Here is a 15,000-nt window from a genome sequence, read left to right as displayed (position 1 = left end):
TTGAAGTTGAATCAAAAATATGACTTTAGAAAAAAAGAAGAAAAAAAATCTGAAATGGTAGGTTATTAAAAGAAGTAATAAAGGAAGGACGGACTAAAAAGGGGCCAATATTCATTCTTTCTACCTACTAGGTGGAGGAACACCAGTTCCGTCCGAAAAGACCATATCATCCGATTACCGTCCCAACCCCCCAAAAAAGAAAAAGAGATTGAACCTATACACCTGGGAGTAAAAAGTAAATAAATAAGTATATAACGAACAGGATGATCAAAAATAACTGTACCTATACAGTATGCTATAGGCCTATACCCATAGGAACAAACTATGAACATGAATAATGAGCATGTATGCTACTGCCATTATTTTTGTACTTGTCTGCATATCGTCGCCCAGACCTCAGTTATTTCACCCTAACCACCGTTAGTGCTATACGCCATACGTGTTTAGAGAGCTCAAAGTAAGCATTGCATCGGGAATTGGACTAATGGTAATTATTCAGAACTAGTTTTTGTGTTTAATTGTGTTGGACTAATGGTAATTATTTAGAACTAGTTTTTTATTATTCAGAACTAGTTTTTGTGTTTAATTGTGTTGGACTAATGGTAATTATTTAGAACTAGTTTTTTTGTTTAACCTAACCCTATACATATAATAACACTGGTCACTGCTCAAATTGTGAAAGCTCTTTTTTGTGTGTTTAACCTAACTCTATAATAACACTGGTCACTGCTCATTTGTGGCAGCTCCTTTTATAGCAACATTCCATTGACGTGACCTCTGAACAAGTACCGTTAGATTTTCAACGTTATCGATTGTAGGTACCTACCAACCTACCTACATGATGAAAGCTGAAAAAATGCTGTGTATTAGTTTTGTGTGTTTAACCTAACTCTATAATAACACTGGTCACTGCTCATTTGTGGCAGCTCCTTTTATAGCAACATTCCATTGACGTGACTTCTGAACAAGTACTGTTAGATTTTCAATGTTATCGATTGTAGGTAGGTACCTACCAACCTACCTACATGATGAAAGCTGAAAAAATGCTGTGTATTAGTAGGTATTAGTGCTTTATTTAGACTGTTGAGATAAAGGGACATGCAGTCCCTTTATCTCAACAGTTTAATGTGTACATTTTTTTTTGTCACCCTGTACGAGTAAATCCATGCACATGTATAATTGTACACCTTCAAACTTGGATAAGTATATAAAGTACATGGCAGTCCCTTTATCTCAACAGTTTAATGTGTACATTTTTTTTTGTCACCCTGTACGAGTAAATCCATGCACATGTATAATTGTATATATACATATATACTTGTACACCTTCAAACTTGGATAAGTACCTGTGTATTAGTATTAGTGCTTTATTTAGACTGTCGAATTAGACAAGCAGTCCCTTTATCTCAACAGTTTAATGTGTACATTTTTTTTTTGTCACCCTGTACGAGTAAATCCATGCACATGTATAATTGTATATACTTGTACACCTTCAAACTTGGATAAGTATATAAAGTACATATTTCTAGCTCAGGGACGGAACTCGGATCCCTCGCAAGTAGGTAGGTACCTACATAGGTAATTCTCTATCTACATTTAGGAAAACCTAACCATTGAGTCTATTTAGTTCCTAAAACGAATAGGGTTGGACATTAAAAACAGACAACACCAGAAAAGACCCCTGGTGTCTGGTCAGTTTAAAGTTAAAAGAAGACTATACCTACGTCCTGAACTCAGAAGCAGTATAGGTACCTATACAAAGATAATAAAATATAAATAAAACTTTTATGTGCAAAATAATACCTAGGATGAAAATTAGATTTGGTGGAAAAAGAAACGTTACCCAATTTTTTGTTTGTTTTGCAAAGTCCATCAGGACAAACAGATTAAAATAAAACTAAACACGAATTCCTACATACTCGTATACTGGTAGATTGGGAATGCTATTGATACATTGGTCTTGTTTTATGACTTAGAAATCTGCTGCTGTCTGTATGCTGACTGGAGAAATTCTTTATAACTCTTGGCACAAACTGTGCACGAATACCTAACATTCTTCAATATCAAAGATTACATTTTATTATTATTGCTACATAAAAAATATATACCTACATAGATATAGGTATTGTCTATCTACTGTCTCCCTGACTATATTATGTACTGACCATTGCATCTCATGATCTCTAAAGAATATGTACCTATAGGGTAAATACGAGTAATTATATAGGAATGCAGAGATGAGGATGTTGAGTTTTTGAGGTGGATGTGTGGAGTTACAAGGAAGGATTGAATAATTTAAAATCGTAGGTATTAGAGAGGTAGGTACTGTAAAAGTGGGACCTCTAGGAGAGAAAATCCACAGGAGAACAGGCTGACATGTTTCGGACATGTAGAGAGAAGAGACGATAATCATTATGTAGGAAAGAGAGTAGGAGAGCCAAAAATAAGGATGGATAGATAAAGTGGAAGAAGACCTTAGAGAGAGGGGATGGAGAGATAAAGTGAAGAAGAGTAGAAGTGTATCTTTAGAAGAGTAGATCCGACTTAAAGTGGAAGAAGACCTTAGAGAGAGGGGATGGAGAGATAAAGTGAAGAAGAGTAGAAGTGTATCTTTAGAAGAGTGTTGTTGTTGTTGTTGTTGTTGTTGTTGTTGTTGTTGTTGTTGTTGTTGTTGTTGTTGTTGTTGATGTTGTTGTTGTAAGTGTAATTTTCGCCTCTCACGTTATACCTAATACCAGGTGAGAGGCGCCCCATGGTTTTACGCCCCATACCTTCACAATAACATTATCATGAAGGAGTATAACATTATCATGATCCCGCGGGATTGACCCTAATCCCGCGCGGGATCCCGCGGGATTGAAAATCGTGCGGGATTGCCATCCCTAATCAAAAGGGAAATAACCCAATAATAGAGTTGTTCTCCCTAACTAGTGGCACCCTATTTTTTTCGGTACAGCGGTGTTTCCCTAGCTTTTATGAAGGCTACGCCACTGATAAACACAAATCAAATATCATAACGGCCGTATAGGGAGAAAACAGCTTTCCTTTAAACCTTTTTAGCAGTAAATTTTAATTCAAACAAACAACGGATATTTCCACCCATTTCCCGATTTTGAAAATTTGGACCGATTGCAATACTTTCTCATTACCTTGTATAGGTTCCCTATACGTAGAGGTAATAGAAAGTAAAAACATTGATGACACACTTGACTTTGACATTATCCAGAACATTTTTTCAAAAGTTTCTACGATGAAGTAAGAAAATTTTATTCAAGTTGAAATTAAAGATCACGTGACCATTTTAGAAACGGAGCACTTTGAACTTAAGTTTCGCAAAGCACCAAGTACCTACTACCTATTATAAAGAGAATCTAAATGAAAAGGAAAACTAAAACAATCAGTCAGTCATTCTTTCTTTTCAGAATTCCCTTTTTTTATTTTATTTTATTTACAAACAAACATAATATGCGCGCTTGAAAGACATCAAGAGATCGGGATAAATGGAATAGGATGGGATAGGACAAACAAGGATAAATCTGTTAGAACCATAGCCAAAACGAGGAGAGTGCCGTCAAGATGCTGAATAAATATGGCAGATAAAAGCAATACCTATTGAATGTACTTGTACTATTTCCTATACCATCAACTCAGAGTCCCTACTTGGGTACTTGAAAAGTAAGTTGAAGAAGAATAAAGGAGTAGGAGAAGACGAAGAAGGAAGAGGAGGAGGAGGAGAAGAAGGCGAAAAAGAAGATGAGACGGAGAAGAAGAAAAAGAGAAGAAGAAGAAATGTTGAGCTCTCGGTAAAACTGCGTCTGAAATATCCCGAGAATCTAAATGAAAAGGAAAACTAAAACAATCAGTCAGTCATTCTTTCTTTTCAGAATTCCCTTTTTTTATTTTATTTTATTTATTTTTTTTCAAGTACCTAGGTACCTACTAGTCAAAAGAGCTTATTGAGAAGAACTTGTTTTGAAGTTGAATCAAAAATATGACTTTAGAAAAAAAGAAGAAAAAAAATCTGAAATGGTAGGTTATTAAAAGAAGTAATAAAGGAAGGACGGACTAAAAAGGGGCCAATATTCATTCTTTCTACCTACTAGGTGGAGGAACACCAGTTCCGTCCGAAAAGACCATATCATCCGATTACCGTCCCAACCCCCCAAAAAAGAAAAAGAGATTGAACCTAGAAGAAAAAAAATCTGAAATGGTAGGTTATTAAAAGAAGTAATAAAGGAAGGACGGACTAAAAAGGGGCCAATATTCATTCTTTCTACTTACTAGGTGGAGGAACACCAGTTCCGTCCGAAAAGACCATGTCATCCGATTACCGTCCCAACCCCCCAAAAAAGAAAAAGAGATTGAACCTATACACCTGGGAGTAAAAAGTAAATAAATAAGAGACCATATCATCCGATTACCGTCCCAACCCCCCAAAAAAGAAAAAGAGATTGAACCTATATATAACGAACAGGATGATCAAAAATAACTGTACCTATACAGTATGCTATAGGCCTATACCCATAGGAACAAACTATGAACATGAATAATGAGCATGTATGCTACTGCCATTATTTTTGTACTTGTCTGCATATCGTCGCCCAGACCTCAGTTATTTCACCCTAACCACCGGTAGTGCTATACGCCATACGTGTTTAGACTGTTTAGAGAGCTCAAAGTAAGCATTGCATCGGGAATTGGACTAATAGTAATTATTCAGAACTAGTTTTTGCCTTTTAATATAACGGCGCGGCGCAGCGTAGCCTTGTGTTAATTTCACTTGAGAGTGAGTCACCCTGATCATAATATCTGACAGAGACGTTATCATAGGTTGTTGTTGTTGTTGTTGTTGTTGTTGTTGTTGTTGTTGTTGTTGTTGTTGTTGTTGTTGTTGTTGTTGTTCTTGTTGATGTTGTTGTTGTAAGTGTAATTGTTGTTGGTGAAATATCTTTTTGATACCTAACTAAGCCTTTAGTACCTAGTTTAGTCATTAAAAAAGCAGTCGAAATACTGTTAACTGTAAAAATACAGGAAAATACCGCTAACCGTTGTTCCGATGTTCATAAAAATTACTATAGGGGGGGTTTTAGGTATGGTTTTGGGGGGGTCAACTCTCAAAACTTTTTCGATATCTCTAACCGTTTTGTGAAAACCGCCAAAAAGCGGTTAATTCCGCCCGTGGGCGGCGCCCAGTGCAACTTTTGTCGATTTTCAGATTTTTCTAAAATTACTATAGGGGGGGTTTTAGGTATGGTTTTGGGGGGGTCAACTCTCAAAACTTTTTCGATATCTCTAACCGTTTTGTGAAAACTGCCAAAAAGCGGTTAATTCGGCCCGTGGGCGGCGCCCAGTGCAACTTTTGTCAATTTTGTTGAAGTTTCTAGGACATCGGGAAGTGCCTCATAATTTTGATGAGTGATTCAGTGAGTCAGCCGTAAAATAAGCGATTTTCAAACCGTTTTTTTTACCCCTTCCGGTAAAGCTGGAACTTCGGAATTTCGCAGGTATAATAAGGTTAACAAATTTCTTGACCCCGCCGGGAATCGAACCCGGGTCTCCCGCGTGCAAGGCGAGCGCAGTGATCACTACGCCATGGGAGCTGACTAAGGTTAACATATGGTCCAAATTTCGTGAGATTACATTGAAAATTGACGGAGTTATGATAGGGGTAAAAATGCGTCGAAATGTTTCATGTAAAATACACACTGGCGTGCTTAGGCCGGAACTTGGCCTGGTGCACTGCCGTGCGCCTAGATAGTTGTACAAACACTGGCGTGCTTAGACTGCTTAGGCCGGAACTTGGCCAGGCGCACATTGACGGAGTTATGATAGGGGTAAAAATGCGTCGAAATGTTTCATGTAAAATACACACTGGCGTGCTTAGGCCGGAACTTGGCCTGGCGCACTGCCGTGCGCCTAGATAGTTGTACAAACACTGGCGTGCTTAGGCCGGAACTTGGCCAGGCGCATGCTGTGAGCCTAGATATGTAGTTGTAGGTACACACACTGGCGTGCTTAGACCGGAACTTGGCCAGGCGCACTGCTGTGAACCTAGATATTAGCTTGCCATGGATGTTAAATGATGACATCACCACACATGAAGATAGATCTTCATAGGAAACACATCCCCCCTCCATGCCAGGCGCATGCTGTGAGCCTAGATATGTAGTTGTAGGTACACACACTGGCGTGCTTAGACCGGAACTTGGCCAGGCGCACTGCTGTGAACCTAGATATTAGCTTGCCATGGATGTTAAATGATGACATCACCACACATGAAGATAGATCTTCATAGGAAACACATCCCCCCTCCACCACTCATATCTCTCATTTACACAATGAATGCTAAAACGTCAAGTAGATATAATATACAGGGTGTCAACACAAGAAATACTACGTAGATATGTGTAGGTAATTTCGCCTCTTTTGTCATCTTATTCTTCATTATTTTAATTTCTGTCCTTTTAATATAACGGCGCGGCGCAGCGTAGCCTTGTGTTAATTTCACTTGAGAGTGAGTTACCCTGATCATAATATCTGACAGAGACCTTATCATAGGTAGGTACTGTGTTCAAATGTTCTCCTCTCCCTCTCTCTCCTACCTATACTCCATTTACACAAAGGCAATGCTCGACAAAAATCAACGTGAAAAAACAGAAACGCCAAAACTTTTTTTTTGACAGAGACCTTATCATAGGTAGGTACTGTGTTCAAATGTTCTCCTCTCCCTCTCTCTCCTACCTCCATTTACACAAAGGCAATGCTCGACAAAAATCAACGTGAAAAAACAGAAACGCCAAAACTTTTTTTTTTAGAGATCTTGACAGAGGGAACTGTAACTGCTATGGTCTTATCGTCCCGAAATCGAAGAGAGAAGGAAGACAGGATAGGAGAAAGCGATTATCGTCCCGAAATCGAAGAGAGAAGGAAGACAGGATAGGAGAAAGCCTGCCGACAGAGGGAACTGTAACTGCTATGGTCTTATCGTCCCGAAATCGAAGAGAGAAGGAAGACAGGATAGGAACACAGAGGGAACTGTAACTGCTATGGTCTTATCGTCCCGAAATCGAAGAGAGAAGGAAGACAGGATAGGAGAAAGCCAGGGGGAACTGTAACTGCTATGGTCTTATCGTCCCGAAATCGAAGAGAGAAGGAAGACAGGATAGGAGAAAGCCAGCCCGTCCGAGAACGAACATTATCCCATCAGGATAAAATCCGGCCCGGGCGGGAATCGAACCCGCGGCCTAGCGCTTACAAGGCAGACGCACTACCAACTAAGCTAACTAGGCTGGCGGCAAAACTTTAATTAGTTCCTTATCTCTTCCGAAGTCAGACGGCCTGAGAGTCAGTGGTTGACATGCCAGATACAATATTGTTATACCCTAATAGAAATGAACTCGCCACAATCTTACAGATTGGGTAACCCTAGGTACCTGAAATAGCTTCATAGTGACTATAACGTGTGTGAGTGTGACGTACCTGATATAGCTTCATAGTGACTATAACGTGTGTAACAAAGACTTTAGAGAGAAGGGATGGAGAGATAAAGTGGAAGAACAACTTAGAGAGAGGGGATGGAGAGATAAAGTGGAAGAACACCTCAGAGAGAAGGGATGGAGAGATAAAGTGGAAGAACACCTTAGAGAGGGGATGGAGAGATAAAGTGGAAGAACACCTTAGAGAGAGGGGATGGAGAGATAAAGTGGAAGAACACCTTAGAGAGAAGGGATGGAGAGATAAAGTGGAAGAACACCTTAGAGAGAAGGGATGGAGAGATAAAGTGGAAGAACACCTTAGAGAGAGGGGATGGAGAGATAAAGTGTAGGAGGACCTTAGAGAGAAGGGATGGAGAGATAAAGTGGAAGAACACCTTAGAGAGAAGGGATGGAGAGATAAAGTGGAAGAACACCTTAGAGAGAAGGGATGGAGAGATAAAGTGGAAGAACACCTTAGAGAGAAGGGATGGAGAGATAAAGTGGAAGAACACCTTAGAGAGAAGGGATGGAGAGATAAAGTGGAAGAACACCTTAGAGAGAAGGGATGGAGAGATAAAGTGGAAGAACACCTTAGAGAGAAGGGATGGAGAGATAAAGTGGAAGAACACCTTAGAGAGAAGGGATGGAGAGATAAAGTGGAAGAACACCTTAGAGAGAAGGGATGGAGAGATAAAGTGGAAGAACACCTTAGAGAGAAGGGATGGAGAGATAAAGTGGAAGAACACCTTAGAGAGAAGGGATGGAGAGATAAAGTGGAAGAACACCTTAGAGAGAAGGGATGGAGAGATAAAGTGGAAGAACACCTTAGAGAGAAGGGATGGAGAGATAAAGTGGAAGAACACCTTAGAGAGAAGGGATGGAGAGATAAAGTGGAAGAACACCTTAGAGAGAAGGGATGGAGAGATAAAGTGGAAGAACACCTTAGAGAGAAGGGATGGAGAGATAAAGTGGAAGAACACCTTAGAGAGAAGGGATGGAGAGATAAAGTGGAAGAACACCTTAGAGAGAAGGGATGGAGAGATAAAGTGGAAGAACACCTTAGAGAGAAGGGATGGAGAGATAAAGTGGAAGAACACCTTAGAGAGAAGGGATGGAGAGATAAAGTGGAAGAACACCTTAGAGAGAAGGGATGGAGAGATAAAGTGGAAGAACACCTTAGAGAGAAGGGATGGAGAGATAAAGTGGAAGAACACCTTAGAGAGAAGGGATGGAGAGATAAAGTGGAAGAACACCTTAGAGAGAAGGGATGGAGAGATAAAGTGGAAGAACACCTTAGAGAGAAGGGATGGAGAGATAAAGTGGAAGAACACCTTAGAGAGAAGGGATGGAGAGATAAAGTGGAAGAACACCTTAGAGAGAAGGGATGGAGAGATAAAGTGGAAGAACACCTTAGAGAGAAGGGATGGAGAGATAAAGTGGAAGAACACCTTAGAGAGAAGGGATGGAGAGATAAAGTGGAAGAACACCTTAGAGAGAAGGGATGGAGAGATAAAGTGGAAGAACACCTTATAATTTTTACTGTTGATTAGTTTGTTCTGATGTTTTCCGTCGAATGGGAAAAAAACGGGACAAAGGTCTGTACATTTTATTTTTCCCAAAAATACGGGATGTCCCGGGAAATACGGGACGGTTGGTAACCTTAAGTAGAATACAAGACGGAAACGCCGACCCCAAATAGAATTGGAGGGAAAAGGTGGAGAAAAAAAGAAGATGACCTAATTGAAGAGAGAGGGAGAGACATCAGAGAGAAAGAGAGAGAGAGGGAGAGACAGAGAGACAGAAAGAAAGAGAGAGAGAGACAGAGAGACAGAAAGAAAGAGAGAGAGGGAGAGACAGACAGAAAGAAAGAAAGAAAGAGAGAGAGAGGGAGGGAGAGGTTGTAGAATTTAATTAAATTAGTAGGAGCATTCCATTGCAAATAAGTATGTATCTCGAAAAAAATAATCACACAGATCTATGTAGGTAGGTACCTTATGTAAGTAAATACCTACTTGAAAAAAAATCCCTTTTTTTACATTTCTAAGTACATAAATAATATAAATATATATTTTTTTTAACACACAAATTAAGTAGGTAGGTATAAAATTAGAAACCTATACAATAAAATTAGAACTGTTTATTGTAAGTACAAAATCACTCATCTATATACATAAATTAAATCTCTTATTCTCTTTGATATTAGAATAATAATAATATGGTTTCTAGTTATCTACTTTAATATTAGACTCCTTTCCAGTATCTACTTTGGCTTGTGGTGAGCGCTAGAAACTAAAAAGTTATTCTTAGCAGGGATGAGTGTGCAAAGCGTAAATTTCGTATTAAAAAAGATCACTAGGTAGTTCTTGTTTTCCCGACTTTAAAGTTGAGAACGGAACTTTTTTCAAACATTAAAACTCATTGAATGTTTATTTTTTCTCAACTTTTCCTTTAAAGTTTTTTTTTTTAAATATTTTAAATAAAAAATAGGGTGGGTTTGAAACTGAACTTTGTTGAGCGCTTAACTGTGTGTGATATAATGATAACAGTGGAAACTAAAATAATGCAGATTTTAAAATCTAGGCTTCCAACCTTATAATATTATATGTCATTTGTCATATGTTTATAAAACCTATATTAAGATAATATCCGTGATATTTTATGGTCAGATGAACATTAATGAACAAGTATAATTCAGTTGAAAGTTTTGCAGTTGTACATTCTAGCTTGTACCTACGTCTTCTAGGATTATTATGTAAACGGATTTACTAGCCCAGTAGTTCAGAAGTAGAAAGTTGGACCCGTGATCCGGAGGACAGGAGTTTGAGTCCAGGTGGTGACATGAAAATTTAGTACCTTTGTATTGAGAAAGTCTCATGACGTACCTGCTATAGGTACATAGATTCGTTCTGTTTATGTGACGATATTCAATTAGACGAAAAGTACGAAAACACATGATTTCCTTATTTATTTATTTCGATTAATCGATTATTTTTTATAATCGATTATTGATAATCGATTATGTGAAATAATCGATTATTCCCAACACTGACGTACCTGCTATAGGTACATAGATTCGTTCTGTTTATGTGACGATATTCAATTAGACGAAAAGTACGAAAACACATGATTTCCTTGTTTATTTATTTGTGAATTGGCGTATTTTAGCACCGCTCCGCTCGTTTTTATAGCATAGATAGCATACGGTGCAGGGATTATATGTATGTATAAAGGTATCTGGTGTAGGTATATTGTTATAATATACCCATATATCTCACTATTTATTGCCCTCTTGACGTTTTTACTCCAATGTATAAAGGTATCTGGTGTAGGTATATTGTTATAATATACCAATATATCTCACTATTTATTGCCCTCTTGACGTTTTTACTCCATTTTCCTTTCTTCATAGGTACTTACTTCTTCAAGAGGATTATTTGGTAGTTATTAGTGGGAGAAATGGAGAGAGAGAGAGAGAGAGAGAGTTTTACTCCATTCATAGGTACTTACTTCTTCAAGAGGATTATTTGGTAGTTATTAGTGGGAGAAATGGAGAGGGAGAGAGAGAGAGAAAGAGAAAGAGAGAGGCGTTCCACTCAACAAGATAGAATGGTAGGTATAGAGCTATAGAGTAGAGTGAGAAAAGGAGAAATATTATAGAAAACATTCATATTTCATATCCCAAGCCATTTCATATTTATGTACAGGGTGTAAATATTTATACAGAGCGTTCGAAAAGTCTTGGAACCCCTGAATATTTTTGAACATGTTAGTTGTATCAAGAATTTAAATATTCTAAATACAAACATATATTATTATTATTATTTTGAGTGTCTAAAGATGAAAATCTGAATTTTGCGTTAGTGTTCTATCTTTTAAAATCCATTTTTTTTTTTTTTTTTGAAGGAGTTACCAAATTTTGGCCAGAGCCAGGGTCAGGCCCTGACGTCTAGGGAGTACAATCCCGAGATTAGAAATTGCCAATCCCGGGATTTCGGGACCAGTCCTGGGATTGGTATAATTTCCAGTTTTATACATGTTTGAATCCCTTTAGATCCGATTTGACCGAATTTTTTGATAAAAAGCGTTATTTTACCACCCTTACTAGGTAATACGTTAAAGACATTATTTTGGATTAAAAACCCTAAAAAGTCGCAGAAAATATTTCTTTTTTTTTTTGAGAAATGCCATGCCAATGCTCTATGTTTTCTATCGTACATGACATAGGAGTTGGACCATAAAATATGAGTTATCCAGTTACCTATACTCAATAATAATAAAACCTACTAAACCTGATCGGTGCAATAAGGGCCTCGTATGGTCTCTTTTTCTGAATGATTTATGCATCTAAAGATTCTAAAGAACCACAAGTTTAGCAACATCACCCCTATCCTGTTTCTGAAGTTGTTACATGTATGTATACTTGTATAGGTACAGGTACAGTAGATACCAACACAATCACAATGATTATTGATCTTAATAAATAAAATTAGAGAACCTCTTTAATTTTCAATGGAAAGTGGAAACGTAGAAAAAGATATAACATTTTTTGAAAATAAGAAACAGCGAGAAGTTATACTATGAAAATAACGCGAAATTCGACTAAATTGTTGCATATTGCATACACAGAAACATGTACATGTATGTCTGTCTGTTACGGCGCTGTTACTCTGATGGACCTTTTGTTGTCCTCTTTTCACGAAAAACGGCTCGACCGATTTTGATGAAATTTTTTATAGTTGTTAAGAATGTTACCTATAATAATTGCAAGATACGCCAGTCACGTGTCTGCTAGCAAAAGTCTTGAACATAATGGTAGTTTGATAATTGGTAATGGGACTAATGGGTATAATATGTCGAAAAACTCGATTTTCGTTTTATTACCTTATCTTTAATAGGTACCTTAAGAGAAATAAAAAAGGGGGTTTTTCCACTGGAAAACAATTTTTCAATGAAGAGCGAAGAAAAACGCACTTGTTTACTTCGCTGTAACCAGGGGAATGAGAGATCTTTTGATTAGTCTGGGAATTATATCTCTACGACTTACCGTTCCTGATATGGCGATGGTGAAAAAAGTGAAAAAACGTCAAAATTTCAATTGCGATTTCCCTAAAGTTGGTGTTTTTAAGATATCCCCATATAATTCTGAGGGTGCGATATAGATGGGACGTAACAGTGGAAACTAAAATAATGCAGATTTTAAAATCTAGGCTTCCAACCTTATAATATTATATGTCATTTGTCATATGTTTATAAAACCGTTCCTGATATGGCGATGGTGAAAAAAGTGAAAAAACGTCAAAATTTCAATTGCGATTTCCCTAAAGTTGGTGTTTTTAAGATATCACCATATAATTCTGAGGGTGCGATATAGATGGGACGTGTAGTGTAGATACTAGATAACAAAATTAATGAAATTTATTTTATTTTATTTTTACAAATTTACGGATTGAAAAAGAAAAAATCCATTTTTACAAATTACAGAGACTAATATATTATGTAAACGGATTTACTAGCCCAGTAGTTCAGAAGTAGAAAGTTGGACCCGTGATCCGGAGGACAGGAGTTTGAGTCCAGGTGGCGACATGAAAATTTAGTACCTTTGTATTGAGAAAGTCTCATTTTGTATCATCCAGTATATTAGGTACCTACTGTAGTAATACAGACGGAATCCGTAAAAGTAGAAGCGATGGTATGGACATTTTTCGGAATGTCCAGGTAATTTTGTGGGTGAGTGTATATGAACTAGGTATGGGTACTAATTACTAATACTAATTATAAAAGTAGAAGCGATGGTATGGACATTTTTCGGAATGTCCAGGTAATTTTGTGGGTGAGTGTATATGAACTAGGTATGGGTACTAATACTAATACTAATTAAGGGTTGGCCCCGTTGTAAAGCAGAAATCAATGTAGCATAATTATGTAAAGAACCATTTGTTATTGTTTTGTTTTTATTTTTATTTGTATAAAAATTTCCCTACACATAATTGCAAGATACGCCAGTCACGTGTCTGCTAGCAAAAGTCTTGAACATAATGGTAGTTTGATAATTGGGGTCTAGACCCTGCTACATGACAGATGAACGTATGTTCCTGATTAGCCACTAGACGGATGGGTTTGTTCACGATTTGAACCGACAGGGGTTTTACTGAAACAGAAAACCGGAACACACATTATTATTCTACTTCAACCCTGGGTTATCGATTCATACAGTGCATTCATAAAGTCCCCACCCCAACCTTAATTTTTGAACCGATGAATTTAGAAATCTGAAATTTTGTATACGAGCCTATATTTACCTCTAATTTCTTATAGGCTATGTAAAAGTTCAGGGACTTTTTCAGGGTCGGACCCAGGGGGGCTAACTTTAAAATCTTAAATGAGAATCCCCTGCTTTTGATAACTACATTAAAGTCCTTAAAAAACGTAGTACATTGGTACAAGTTTGAGCTCGATCCGATAATCAGGGTTGGAGTTATGGTCTATTCAAATTTTCATTTTTCCATGTTCTCCCGCCAATAGGGGAAGAACCAAAAATGGGAAATTCATATCGATGATTGCAAAACTGTTGATATAGAGTTCCCTTCCTTTTCATTCTTTTCCAAACCTCTGGAATCAGATGATTGTAAAACTGTTGATATATGTAGAGTTCCCTTCCTTTTCATTCTTTTCCAAACCTCTGGAATCAGATGATTGCAAAACTGTTGATGTAGAGTTCCCTTCCTTTTTCTTCTTTTCCAAACCTCTGGAATCAGATGATTGTAAAACTGTTGATATAGAGTTTCCTTCATTTTCATTCTTTTCCAAACCTCTGGAATCAGATGATTGCAAAACTGTTGATATAGAGTTCCCTTCCTTTTTCTTCTTTTCCAAACCTCTGGAATCAGATGATTGCAAAACTGTTGATATAGAGTTCCCTTCCTTTTCCTTCCTCTGGAACTTTAATTCGACCCTGTGTGTTTTCATTTTCATCCAAGTTACAAATTAGATTGTCTCATTAACCCATATAAGCAGATAAAGCTGAGGTCGGGGGTAATACTAATTAGAATTAGACTCATGTGATATTATTTATTGATTATGAAAACCACGCTTCTCTCCCCTGTATTCTCACATATGAGTTTTCATGTGATTAATATGTAGATATGCACAGTTAACAAGTGGGAGGCAATTGTGGAAAATAGAAGTACATACCTACGAAATTGTAGAAAGGCTGAACGGGGAACTTTAAACTGTTAGTACATAGACAAGTATCTGCCTGAGAATCCGTCTCGCTGGAGGACGTAAAACTAAGACAAAACCAGCCCTGTCAAGCCACAAACAATAACACTGGCTCTTTTGAGGGTACCTGAATGGGACTACGGTCATGTCCGTCTCAGGAAGTAGGGTACAAGGACATTTTATGTACCTGAATATCCCTCATCAGACCCCTGAGCGAGCTCTCTAGCCTAGATGGCACCTCTTGGGATCCTCTCAATGGGATAATATATGAACTCACAGGTTTCTCTGAAATAAACCTGATTGTGCG

At 37.7% G+C, this 15,000-nt stretch overlaps 1 protein-coding gene across 1 annotated transcript in view; it reads right to left on the bottom strand.

Annotated features, from left to right (window-relative positions):
- LOC103511890 (L-threonine ammonia-lyase) overlaps window positions 1–15,000 on the bottom strand; it is a 55,909-nt gene that overhangs the window by 31,607 nt on the left and 9,302 nt on the right. The gene's annotated exons all lie outside the window — the stretch shown is intronic.

This window comes from Diaphorina citri, unplaced genomic scaffold (assembly GCF_000475195.1).
Source record: "Diaphorina citri unplaced genomic scaffold, Diaci psyllid genome assembly version 1.1 scaffold764, whole genome shotgun sequence".
Taxonomy (NCBI): domain Eukaryota; kingdom Metazoa; phylum Arthropoda; class Insecta; order Hemiptera; family Psyllidae; genus Diaphorina; species Diaphorina citri.
Note: the sequence above shows the minus strand (reverse complement) of the source record. Positions and strands in the feature narration are given on the sequence as shown.